Here is a 13998-nt window from a genome sequence, read left to right as displayed (position 1 = left end):
CAAAGGAAGATGGTAGTGGTTATTGGAGGCCAATCATCTCAGCCCCAGGACATTGCTGCAGGAGTTCCTCAGGGCAGTGTCCTAGACCCAACTATCTTCAGCTGCTTCACCAATGACCTTCCCTCCATCATAAGGTCAGGCATGGGGATGTTCGCTGATGATTGCACAGTGTTCAGTTCCATTCACAACCCCTCAGATAATGAAGCAGTCCATGCCCGCATGGAACAAGACCTGGACAACATCCAGGCTTGGGCTGATAAATGGCAAGTAACATTTGTGCCAGACAAGTGCCAGGCAATGACCATCTCCAACAAGAGAGAGTCTAACCACCTCCCCTTGACATTCAATGGCATCACTATCGTCAAATCTCCCACTATCAACATCCTGGGGGTCACCATTGATCAGAAACTTAACTGGAGCAGCCACATAAATACTGTGGTTACAAGAGCAGGTCAGAGGCTGGGTATTCTGTGGCGAGTGACTCACCTCCTGACTCCCCAAAGCCTTTCCATCATCTACAAGGCACAAGTCAGGAGTGTGATGGAATACTCTCCACTTGCCTGGATGAGTGCAGCTCCAACAACACTCAAGAAGCTCAACACCATCCAGGACAAAGCAGCCCGCTTGATTGGCACCCCATCCACCACCCAAAACAATCACTCCCTTCACCACCGGCGCACTGTGATTGCAGTGTGTACCATCCACAGGATGCACTGCAGCAAATTGCCAAGGCTTCTTCGACAGCACCTCCCAAACCCGCGACCTCTACCACCTAGAAGGACAAGGGCAGCAGGCACATGGGAACAACACCACCTGCACGTTCCCCTCCAAGTCACACACCATCCTGACTTGGAAATATATCGCCGTTCCTTCATCATCGCTGGGTCAAAATCCTTGAACTCCCTACCTAACAGCACTGTGGGAGAACTTTCACCACACGGACTGCAGCGGTTCAAGAAGGCAGCTCACCACCACATTCTCAAGGGCAATTAGGGATGGGCAATAAATGCTGGCCTCGTCAGCAACACCCACATCCCATGAACGAATAAAAAAAAATGTAGAATGTCCCTGTCTTGTCCCGCCTCTCCTACATCAATGGCCTTGTAATCAATTATTTTAAAGTTTCTAATTATCATTTCTATAAAATCCCCATAACACATATTATAGAATAGTATAGGGATAGTTGAACACTATAACACTGTCATAATTGTGATTTGAAAAGCCTATAGCTGCCCTAATTCTTCACAACTTGTCTTCTGAGGCATGACAATCAACACGCAGTTAAATTAAGGAAAGCACTCAGCAATCAATAAACCCATCTCTCTCAAGCTATAGAATTAGCCCACAAACATATCAGTGTTTGGAACCAAAATATACTAGAACAAAAAGTAATTGCAATACAATTTTTATTCATTCACTCTGATTTTACTAGCTCTAATAAGACCTTCCATTTTCATGTCACTCACTGTGGCTGAGAGAGCGGGTTATATTGGAATGCTACTCCACACCCAGCATACAAGAGCGGTCCTTGTAACAAGGTAGAGTGAAGAATGTTAGACCTTTATTTCTTCCAAGATGAATGGTAGATGTTGTCATTAGAACAATCAATACTGGTGACTAATTAGCCATAAATAAACTGCAATACAAGTGCAATGAGCTAGCAAATGGGAGCTTTATTTCCCTCCCTTGTCTCCACATGCTGACAGATTATATTCCATCCAGGAACTTGATACAGAGATGATGAACTTCATTGAATTGCATGAAGTATGTTCCGGTGACAAGCATCTTTACACTTGAACTCTCTGCCTTTTGCTTGGTGGTCAAGTACTCAACCACTTGAAAGATAAGTTTAAAGGGAAATATTTAGCCTTTCTCAGTACAAATTTTCCATCAAATTATATAACAGATTGTGATACTGCTTCTAAGGTCATGTTTCTCATCCTGTAGTATTTATCAATAATTGATAAGATTTGTAAATAAATGTGCCTTAACACATGGCCTGGAAAGCATTTATAATAGATGACTGTGTATTTCTATAGTAATGAATTACCGGTAGATTAAATATTAATACATAAACAGGGTAATGTAGCTAAGATATGTAAACAATTGAATGTGAAACTATATACATACAATAAAGTTATCACCTTTGTTAATACATGAGCATTGTTTAGACTAGATTTTATTTTAGAAATATCTTTGACCATAAATAAGAATCAAAAATGTATAAATGCTGGGAGACTAGGTGACACAGTGGATTAGCAAATGTTCCTTTCACCTCTTGCACCTAGGCTCAGACCAACAAATTGAGAATCTCCTCTCTTTATCAAAAAGCACATTGTTAGCCCAGAATAAAGGGAGCTTTATTCTGCACATTTATACCTTACCTGGAACTAAGAGTGCTGATGGACCTGGGTTGCGGGGGGGCGGGCGGGGGGGGAGGGGAAGAAGGGAGCAGCAGCACAATCGGGGCAGGTGGGTCGGAATTTCTGCCTGGTCTCCGCCTCAACATGGCAAAATTCTGGTGGAAGTAGGGATGGCAGCTTCTTGCGTTTTTGCCCCCTCCATGCAGGTATCATCAGAAAAGGTAGGACTGGTGGCATGACATCACCAGTCAAAGATCCTGCCAGTTGCACCAACACTCGGCACACCTCCACAATGCAGGCGTACCAGTGTGCCAGGAATACATTGGGCAGAGATAAGGCCCATAACTTCATCAAATACCAGCTACCTGACAACAATTGATCACAAAGATGCCATTGGGAAAGCTGCAACTACAAATTTGTCCAGTTTTCTAATATGGCATCTTTGTCCAGAATAACCAGCCCTGTAATGTATCGAAATTGCATGCCCTTTACAGAACCTGCCTGTTTGTAGATCGAGCAGTTTTTATCAAGGGCGTGCAATCCACCCCATCAGATTACCGCCCAAGTGGTGAAGACAAAAATCTTAGAATCATAGAATGATACAGAAGGAGGCCATTTGGCCCACTGTGCCTGTGCCGGCTCTTTGAAAGATCTATCCAATTAGTCTCATTCCCGTGCTCTTTTCATAGCCCTGCAATTTTTTTCCCCTTCAAGTGTTTATCCAATTCCCTTTTGAAAGTTACTATTGACACTGCTTCCACCACCCTTTCAGGCAGTGATTCCACATCATAACAACACGCTGCCTAAAAAAATTTCTCCTCATCTCCTCTCTGGCTCTTTTGCCAATTACCTTAAATCTGTGTCCTCTGGACTGACCCTCCTGCCAGTGGAAACAGTTTCTCCCTGTTTACTCTATCAAAACCCCTCATAATTTTGAATTTTGAATTACATCATATAGTTAAAGTAAAATTTATAAAGGTAATAGGAACAGTGGGGTGAAATTGGTCTTCACCAGTACTGTGCAACGGGAAATAGCGAATCAGCAGCTTGTTTTACAACACGCCGGGGAGTTCTTGGACTGCCCTGGGAAAATCCACCTTTTGCACCCTAGAAAGGCTTCAGCGGAACTCACACCAGTTGAAACCCAGCATGATTCATTTTGAAGCCTTCTAAAGGCCCCGAACCTTTACTAGAGTTAGGTGATCGATCTTGGGCTGCTGGGTCACATTTTTGCATTCACACCGTTAAACTGATAGAAACTGGATACCATCTCCTTCCAAATAGACCAACAAGGATTTTAAAAGGGTTTTAAATAGACTTAAGCAATATATTCCTCCAGTAAACTGTTTGGATTTGGATAATCTTCCAGTAAACTATCAAAGATATGATTTTCCCACTGGACCACCAGATTTGAAAATTAAATAATATTTATATCCAATTTTATACAAGGAAAGGAAAATTGAGCAACCTTCCATTGTTTAGCCATTCTAGTCATAAATGTCAAGCGAGGAACTGTCCACACACAATGGAACATTTTAACAAAAATAAAAAGACAAATTAACAATATTAGCTACACAAGGTGACATTATTTGTATACTGATGGAGGATTACCATGCCAATATAATATTGCATTTCTGAAAATGCTACAAAATAAGCAGCAATCTTGGATGGTTATCTGATGGAGTGGATTGCCCTCTCATTGGAATTAAAATCACCCGCGCTCTACAACGGGCAGGCAATCCGCTACACCAGATTACCGCCCAGAGAAAGACGGTGACAATCTATCCTATTGTGCTCTCTTACTTTAAAGCAAGTATGTTTGGCAGGCAGCAAGATCACATTTCACTGTCAATCATGGAAAACTCAATGGAGCCATTGATACATACATTATAGTTTAATAACTTCAAATCTATAGCAGCAAATGTCATCAGTTTATTACTAAATGATTAATGGTGTTGGGAACCTTGAGCTGATATATAAAGGGGAAGCAGCAGCAGCAGCAGCAACAACAACAACAACAACAACAACAGCTCGCATTTATATAGCGCCTTTAACATAGGAAAACGTCCCAAGGCGTTTCACAGGAGCATTATCGGATAAGATTTGACATCGAACCACATAAGATGATATTACGACAGGAAGAGGTAGGTTTTAAAGAGTTTCTTAAAGGAGGATAGAGAGGCGGAGAGGTTAGGCCGCCGCCAATGCTACAGCGTTGAAAATCGGGTAGCGCAAGAGTAAGTTTAAATATTGTAAGGATATCAGGAGTTAATTTTTCAATTGCAAATTCAATTAGAATGAATCATATCTTTACTGCTTATGCAATTGTTAGAATTGAAAATTTTATTTTTAGTGTTCTTCAATATCTAATATTATTGATAGTATTTGATGAATTCACGCTAATTTATAACTGAGAAACATCTGGAAACACAAGATTGAGAAACAGAACTAACAGTGGGCTACACTCCACAGCTGTAGGAAATCCATTTTGTATTTTGCTAAGCACCTCAACTCAAGTAAAAGGAAAACAATGGAATCTGAACTATTTAGGAATATTTCCACTGTGGGAAGAACATTCCTAAAGTGTTTATAGCATGTGAAATTAAAGTCTGGAATTACCTTACAGATGATCACAATTAATGAATAATGATAATAAATATGGGCCGGAAATTGCTCCAAAAAGGAACGGTGAGCTCAATATCGCTCACCGTTGTTAGTGACCAAATGAAAGAGTAAGTTCCAGTGTTCGCACATATGCAGTCAAATGCAGAAATTTGGAACTTGCTCTTCCTGGTTCAGCGGCGATCTGATGTTCGCTTTTAAAGGGATATTGCCGGCTGCAATCAACAGAATCAACGGATCAGCGCATACTTGCTCTTCTGCCCAGCTGGAAAGTAACTGATATCGCCACAAAACAGATATGCTTAAATATATCAGGTCTAAACTAAGTTTTAACAGTCTTAATGACTGCCAAACAATTAAAAATTAACTTTTAAAAATATGAATTCTCATTACTCCTTTTTTAAAATAATTTTTGGCCATTAATTTTTTTTAAATTAAAAAATTAAAATGTTTTTTAAAAACGTTTTCCTTCTGTCTCTTATTTAATTCGATTATTTCTTACCCTCTCTTTTCGTGCAGTCTATAACTGTTTTTATAAATGATTTTATTGTTGTAGCTTTCACTTCCTGGTTTTTACGTTGCAGCTTGTACGTCAAGGTTTTGACTCTTCATGGCTTTTCAAGGATGCTGCAACCTGCTTGGTCGAGGGGAGAGATCGATCCTCTCACTTCTCCCATGGGTCCTAGCTTCGCTGGAGTTAACGCTGGGCTCATCTCAGCCTCCTATTAGAGGAAGTGCCCACAGTGAAGACCACGGTAAGTTAGTGGGTTAGTATAAATCTATGGAGTGGCGATTTACTGGCCATTATATCCATGCCACCAAATCTGCAAAAAGATATTGATAAACATTTTGCTTCTGTATCAATTAGTCTTCAAATTATTTAATGTTCCAGGTATAGCATGCGATAATGAAAAAAAGAGAAACATTTTAAAATATTTTACCACCTGTTGTGTGGAAAATAATTTAAAATTTGAGAGAAGTACACATATATATATAAAAGAAATGATAACTATATCATTTAATGAAAATGCAAAACACACTCCATGCATATTTATTTAACCATATTAATTACATTTAGAAAAGGCTAAATTATAATATGTTGAAATTACTGAATGATGTTTTCATTTTTGTTGGCCTTAACTTCGTCAAAGGTGCCACGGAAACCCTAGTAAAACAGCTTACCAAAGTTACGGCAGTCAAGCAGGAGAACCCCCCAATATGCCAATTCAATGTTTTATTCCAAAATTATGATTAAGCACCCTGATGGAGTCATTTTATTAATACTGTTGATCCTTAGTGGAGGGAATGGGACTGAACCTTACAGAATGCTATCAAAAAATAGTAGTCACCACATAGTAGAGGACAAGAAAGGTCTAGCACAATGAACCTTTTGCACAGATAATGCTGTGCTTCTACCTTATCTTGCACAGGCTGAGATGTCAGCTTTGGCTCAGTGGTAGCACTCTCCCCCGAGTCAGAAGGCTGTGAGTTCAACCCCCAATCCAGAGCCTTGAGCACATAATGTAGGCTGGCACTTCTGGGCAGTACAGAGGGAGTGCTGCACTGTTGAAGGTGCTGTCTTTTGGATGAGACGTTAAACCGAGGCCCTGTCTGCCTTCTCAGGAGGACGTAAAAGGCATGGCACTCTTCTAAGAAGAGCAAGGGAGTTCTCCCAGTGTCCTGGCCAATATTTATCCCTCAACCAATGCCTAAAACAGATGATCTGGTCATTTATTTAATTGCTATGAACAATTTGGCTGGCGCATTTCCTACATCACAACTCTAACTACACTTCAAAAGTACTTAATTGGCTGTAAAGTGCTTTGGAACATCCTGAGGTTGTGAAAGGCGCTATATAAATGCAAGTCTTTCTTTCAGATCAACATTATGACATGAGAGACTAATTTCTTAAAAATTACTTTTCATTCTTTTGTATTAGATCTTCATGTGCTGCTAGACACTAACCATATAATGCGAAATCGGTAAGTTAATCTGAAACCAATTGTACATCAAATGGCAGTTGCTGGGGTTGAATACAGTGTACTTCATAAATTATTTATTAATAATCTGTCTGTTGTAGCTAGTTACACATCACAGGTATTAATATTCAATTAAAACACTTAATTTAAACAACTTGCCAAAATCTTGTCCTTTCTTCATAGAATAATTCACATCTGTACAAGATTCTGCTAGAATTGTAAATGCTTAAATTTTTCATGCTAATTTCCATAAATAATATTTAGCACTGGAGCAAGATTCAGAATATCGGTAAAAATGGAAGAAAAATCCTTTACTACTTTCTACCAATCTTGTTCACCTGTTTACTCACATCCACTTTATTATGAAAACAAAGTCACAGAGGAAAATATGACCTTAAATAATTAAACAACTGCAACAACACACAAGAATCTCAACACCATCCAGGACAAAACAATCCACTTGATCGGCAACCCATCCATCACCTTAAATATCCATTCCCTCCACCACCGGTGCACCATGGCTGATGTGTGTACTATCCACAGGATGCACTGCAGCAACTCACTAAGGCTTCTTCGACAGCACCTCCCAAATCCACGACCCCTACAACCAAAAAGGACAAGGGCAGCAGGCGCATGGGAACACCATGGGCTCGATTTTAAAATAAAAGTGCGGGTGTGTTGGGGGCGGGATGGCGAAGAAAATCGGGATTTCCAGGAGCGGGCAGAAATCCCGGCTCCAACACGCCTAAGAACACGCATGACCCAGAGTCATCTGGGTGCGCGTGCTGTTCCCGAACCTGGAAGTCCCGCCGGCAATTAAAGCCGACTGGACGATATTTAAAGCAGTAATTCAAGTACTTAAAGTACTTGAAATGTACATAAATCTAATTAAGAGTGAAGGCAAGTGATTTTAATGCTGCCTCAGCGTGTTTCCCGTGCTGTGTGAAACACGCCATGGGGAACGAGTCGTGTTTCAACCGACAGTCATTTGGCCATTTAAATCCCTGTTTGACAGATGGGGATAAAAGGTGAGTTATTGCAGCAGGGCACTCAATTCTCTCAGACAAACTTTTGGCTGGGAGATCTTTGTGTTTAGACTGAAAATTCTTTGCTTATTTGATTCTTACTCAGAATTGTTCTGTTCACATATTTACCAACTTTTCGGACCCCCTCAAACTGACACCATCAGGATGGGGGGCACGATGGCTGCATTCACCATTACATCCGAGGACGAGCAGCATCACCATCCTCGCCAGGCACAGCGTGCACTTCCACCACTTGTAGCTCTACAACACAGTGCTGCGCCACAGGCACCTGCACAAGAGCACAGAGGGGATCACAGAGGGAGCGATGTCGCAGGAGGCACTATCTTTGTCAGAGAGTCTACAGACCAACGCTCAGACCTCTCTGAGGAGCAGTGCATATGGAGGCTCAGAGTGAGACGCCAGGTTGTCGCAGACATCTGCAGCCTCCTTCATGCCGAGCTGCTCCCAGCTGGGCCTGGCGGAATCTCATTACCCGTCACTGTTAAAGTGACCGCTGCTCTCAACTTCTTTGCCTCCGGATCATTCCAGGGTGCCACCAATGACATCGCCGGGATCTCTCAGTCGTCTGCACACAAGTGCATAAGGCAGGTCACTGACGGTTTGTTTCGCAGGGCCTCGCAATACGACAACTTTCCCATGGACGACCTCAGCCAGTCGGAGAGGGCAGTGGGATTCCACTCTTTTTCTGGCTTCCCACGTGTACAGGCTGCAATCGATTGCACAAATATAGCAATCCGAGCACCTCCACACGAGCCAGGATAGCTCATTAACAGAAAGGGTTATCACTCTAGCAACACTCAGCTCGTTTGTGACCATCGCAAAAGATTTCTTCACTTGTGCACCAGATTCCCTGGCAGTTGCCATGGTTTATTCATTCTGAGGGAATCCAACATCCCAGGCCTCTGCCGTGCACCGAACACCCTTAAGAGCTGGCTCCTCGGGGATAAGGGATACCCTCTACACACATGGCTCATGACACCTCTCAGGAACCCCATCAGTGAGCAACAGCGTCGATACAATGACAGCCACATCGCCACCAAGTCTGCAATTGAAAATGTGATAGGACTGCTGAAGATGCGAATTCTGTTCCTTGATCGTTCTGGGGGAGCGCTTCAATACACACCACGAGAGTGGGTCACATTATAGTTGTCTGTTGTGTCCTGCACAACATGGTGCAACAGAGAGGGGTACTGGTTCATGAGGCCCCATGCCCTCATCCACCATTCACATCTGCAATCCACATTAAGGAGGAGCAGCCAGGAGGAGGCGGAGGACGAACCCATGGGCAGAGCAATGGCTCACCAGGCTGCTCGTGAGGCCAGCGAGTCACTTACATGTGAAAGGCTCTCGTAAGATCAGAAAGTGAGAAGAGTCCAGTCCTCACACCACCTGGAAAGTGCAGCGCCAACACCAGTGCCCTCCTCCTCTCCCTGCACAAAACTGTACTGCCACTACACATACACCCACTGTAATGTGACCCACTGGGTGGCATCAAGTGTCATTGTTCCTGACGAAGCACATGAAAGGGAACTATCACAAAAGCCAGTCAAGAATGGGCAAGACGTGGCAGTAGTGGTGAGAATGATAACATTTAATGTGACTTTAAGAAAAACCAAATATAAATGAAAAACATGACAGTCTGTCAGACACCCTTGTGCATACCCTTCGTGATCACAAATCCTTAGCCTTTCTCTTCCTGCCACTTCTACGTGGTGCATCCCCTGTAGCTGCAGCAGAGGTAGTGGCAGGTTGCTCATGTCCATGGCTGGACTGCTGAGATGCTTTCAGCCTACGGCCTCTGGGTTTTGGAGTCCGTGAGGGCCCCTCCAAAGACTGCTCCACCTGCACCTGTGGAGGGGCTGACTCAGCCACCTGGAGAGGAGGCAGCATTGCGGGTACTGGTTGAGAGGGGAGCAACGGGTGAGACGTGGGAGCGCTTTGAGTGGCATCCCCACTTCCATGTCCCTTTCGCCTTCATCCTTTTCCTAGACCAGGCCCACTCCTACCACCCTGCTGGAGAACAGTTTGGAGGACATGTATAATGCCTTGGAAGTCCAGTTGTAAAGTTTCTGTCTGCCTGTTTAAGGCGGCAGAATGTTGTTCACCGTGAGTCCGAACGGCCATTGTCAGGGCCTGAATGGACTCATTTGTGAGCCATGCTTGAGGCTCAACGGAGGCTAGCCTTCTCTCCATCGCAGACATTCCCGCACTTACCTGCGACACTATCTCAGACATTTCCGCAGTTGTGTGCAACATTATCTCAGACAGTTCCTCATGTCCCTGTCACACTATCTCAGAGATTCCCTCACGTCCCTGTGACACTATCGCAGAGATTCCCACATGTACCTGTGTCACTATTCCACAAACGCAGGAGTTGGACTCCTCCATCCTCTGCGCTATTGTGGAGGGTGTGCATGGCACCTGTTCCAGTACCTTGCAAATGTGCTGCTGTCCCTCGATCATTCTCCTTTTAAAGGATGGCCCCCGGGGTTCAGCATCTGCATCCAGCTGAGCAGAGCCTGGAGAGGAGTTTACCCACTGACGCGAACTCTCCACAGCTGCCCCTGCCATCGGTTTCTGCTCGTGCTCACCTGTGTGTGGTAACTCACCATGTGCGACCCCAACTAACTGACTACTAGGACCCACCAAGGTGTGAGTACCTGCGCTGGTGGATGGCTCACTAAGATGTGACAGTGCACCCTCAGAGGCTGGGAGCTCCTCTGAGGAATCGTCCTCTCCCGTCACTGCGGTCGTTGAAGGGCCTGGAAGAGAACAGAAGGCAATATTAAGCATCATCACAGATGTGTCATGTTGCAATAAGCATCCTGAGGTGTTGAACATGCCAAGCATTGTTAACATCAATTCATGTTGTGTGTGATGAATATTAAAGTTGTGTCACCAGACGTTTGTGGGGGCCAGTTTCGGTGTCCCCGATGGACAGGCTCTCAAGGGTATGGCTGATCTCCAGGGCCTCCTCCTCCGTGTCAGTGAGGACCACTATTTGTTGTGGCCTCCCTCCAGTCATCGCCCTCTCGAGTGCATTTTGCGCTTTCTTCTCCTAGAAGGGGAGAAAGTAAAGACGTGTGAGTGAGTGATGGTGAAGTGGTCAGCCGATTAATGCATTGCTTTGGGTGAGGCTGACCATGAAAGAGGTGTATCAGAGGGTGAGTATGAGGCAGAGACATCACATTGGATGAGGATTGGGGTGAGTGGTAGTGGTGGGCTGACTAATGGTGAAGTGAGGAAGTGCTCAGGAAGTGCAGGTAAGTTGAGGATGAGCCTTAAGTGGGTGTGAGGAGTGATGTGATGGAGTAGTCTTGGCAGTGCAGAATGAGTTGGGAGTTGGGGGAGGGGGTTGATGTGCACCATGGAATGCAGGAGAATCAGTAAGTGTACTCACTTTTGCTGACCGAGTTAGGTCATTGAAACGCTTCCTGCACTGGAAATGTTGCTTCTGCTCGTGACCTCCTCTGTCACCTCGAGCCAGGCCTTCTTGGTGGCAGAGGCAGGGTGCTTCCTCCTGTCAGCTGGGTAAAATAGTTCCCTCCTCCTCACTCCGGCCAGTAATAGCTGAAGTGAGGCATCGCTGAATCTTAGAGCAGCCTTGTCCCTGTGCTGCTCCATTACGTCTTCTTGCTCTTTGCTCCAGCAAAATCCATTGGAGCAATGGCCCTTTAAATCTATATGCTCCAGCTGATAATTAAGTCGCGATCACGTGGGGAACAGTAAGATTTTATTAGTCGGGTTATCCGCGTGCCATCCCGCCAACCTTTTAAAATCGAGCCCGTGACCTCCAAGTTCACCTCCAAGACACACATCATCCTGACTGGAACATATATTGCCATTCCTTCATTGTCGCTGAATCAAAATCCTGGAACTCCCTACCTAACGTCATTGTGGGAGTACCTTCAACACATGGGGCTCGATTTTAGCACCCGCGATCGGGTGCGTTACTGGCAGGGGGGCTATGAAAATCGGGGATTCCCGGGGCGGGGCGGGAGCCCAGCTCCAACTCGCCCCATTTCTGGGTTCCCCACTGACGCGCTGACATGCGCACGCAGCCCCCGCATGTGGGACTCCCGCCGGCAATTAAAGCCAGCGGGGTGCCACTTAAGGTATTTATTTAGGTATTTCAGGTCGTTTACAGACCTGATTAACATGATATTTTAGGAGGGTTGGGATTTTGCAAACAACTGGGACTGTTTCCTGTACTGGGGGAAATACTCCCAGCTCAAATGGAGGTGTTGCAGCCATCAGCCTGTGGCAGCTGCAAAGGTCCATTTGACAGGTGGTGGGGGGTGGCGGGAGACCCTCACTCATTGCAGGAGGCCACTCTGTCACTTTGGACAAAGTTTGGCCTCCACCACCCTCCTCCTAACAATAAAATTCACCAACTTGCACACTTACCCCGGTGTCCAGACACATTTACCTACCTTGCGGACCCCCTTAGATGTGCATCTTCCGGATGGGGGCCGCCGTAGCTGCAGTCATGACCTCCTCGGAGGGCGAACAGCATCACCAGCCTCGCCGGCCATGCCGTCCACCTCTGACTCGTGGAGCTCCACAACACAGTGCTGTGACACATCCACCTGCACAGCAGGAGGGAGGGCAATGGCAGAGAGAAATCCGTCGCAGAAGGCACTACCCTCGCCACAGGGTCCACAGACCGAGGCTCAGCTTCCTGGACCTCTCTGAGCAGCAGTGCACACGGAGGCTCAGAGTCACTCGACATGTAGTCGTGGACATCTGCAGCCTCCTTCATGCCGAGCTGTTCCCGGCTGGCCCGAGCACCATCTTCTTACCTGTCGCTGTCAAAGTCACCACTGCCCTCAACAACATCTCTTTTGTGCCGACGTCTCTCAGTCGTCTGCACAAAAGAGCCCTGCAAATACACCTACACCCACTCTGCAGTGACACAATGCGTGGCATCAGTTGTGGGTCTTCATTGTGATCCTCAGGAAAGGGCATTATTGCACAAACCAGACAAGATTCGCAAAGACGTGGCAGTAGTGGTGCCAATATAATATGTAATATGAGTTGATCAGAAATTCAATATAAGTACAAACCATGACAAACCCTCAAACACCCTTGTGCATCCCCTTCATGCTCATGACACATTTGCCTTACGCTTCCTACTGCACATATGTGATGCATGCCCTGTGGCTGCAGCACAGGTAGTGGCAGGTTGAGTGAAGCTGACTGTGAAAGAGATGCATGAGAGGGTGAGTATGAGATGGAGCCATGAGATTGTATGAGGATTGGGTTGAGTGGTAGTGGCGGGATGAGTACTGGCGAGGTGAGTAAGTGCAGGTAAGATGAGGATGAGCTTTGAGTGGGTGTGAGGAGTGATGTGACAGAGTATTGTTGGCTGTGCAAAAGGAGATGTGGGGTGGGGGCGGTGATGTGGGAGACAGAGTGTAGGGGAATGAGTAAGTGTACTCTCTTTGGCTGACCTACTTAGGTCATTGCAGCGCCTCCTGCACTGTATGCAGGTGCGCGATATGTTGGTGGTGCAGGTGACCTCCTCTGCCACCTCAAGCCAGGCCTTCTTGGTGACAGAGGCAGGCCGCTTCCTCCCGCCCGCCGGGGGGAAGATCTCTTTCCTCCCCCTCCTCCTCACCTCATCCAATAAGAGCTGGAGTGAGGCATCATTAAACCTGGGAGCAGCCTTCCCCCTGGGCTGCTCCATGCTGTAATTTTTCTTATTTCTTGCAGCATCAGTCAGTGGAGGACTGCCCCTTTAAATAGAGCTCCTCCAGCTGACAGACCTTACTGCACATGCGCAGTCCGCCCGACGCGCAGCTCAGCAGCGGGGAACCCGGAACAACAGGTAAGTGGATCCAATCAGCTTGCGATTGCGCGCGGGGCAGACTGATTTCACCGGGCGCGTTACCCACGTGCCCAATCACCCCCCGCCACGAACCCGCCGCCATGGTAATATCGGGCCCTTGGACTGCAGTGGTTCAGGCGGCTCACCACCACCTTCTC

Source organism: Heptranchias perlo, chromosome 6 (genome assembly GCF_035084215.1).
Source record: "Heptranchias perlo isolate sHepPer1 chromosome 6, sHepPer1.hap1, whole genome shotgun sequence".
Taxonomy (NCBI): Eukaryota; Metazoa; Chordata; class Chondrichthyes; order Hexanchiformes; family Hexanchidae; genus Heptranchias; species Heptranchias perlo.
This window is presented reverse-complemented; position numbering follows the sequence as displayed.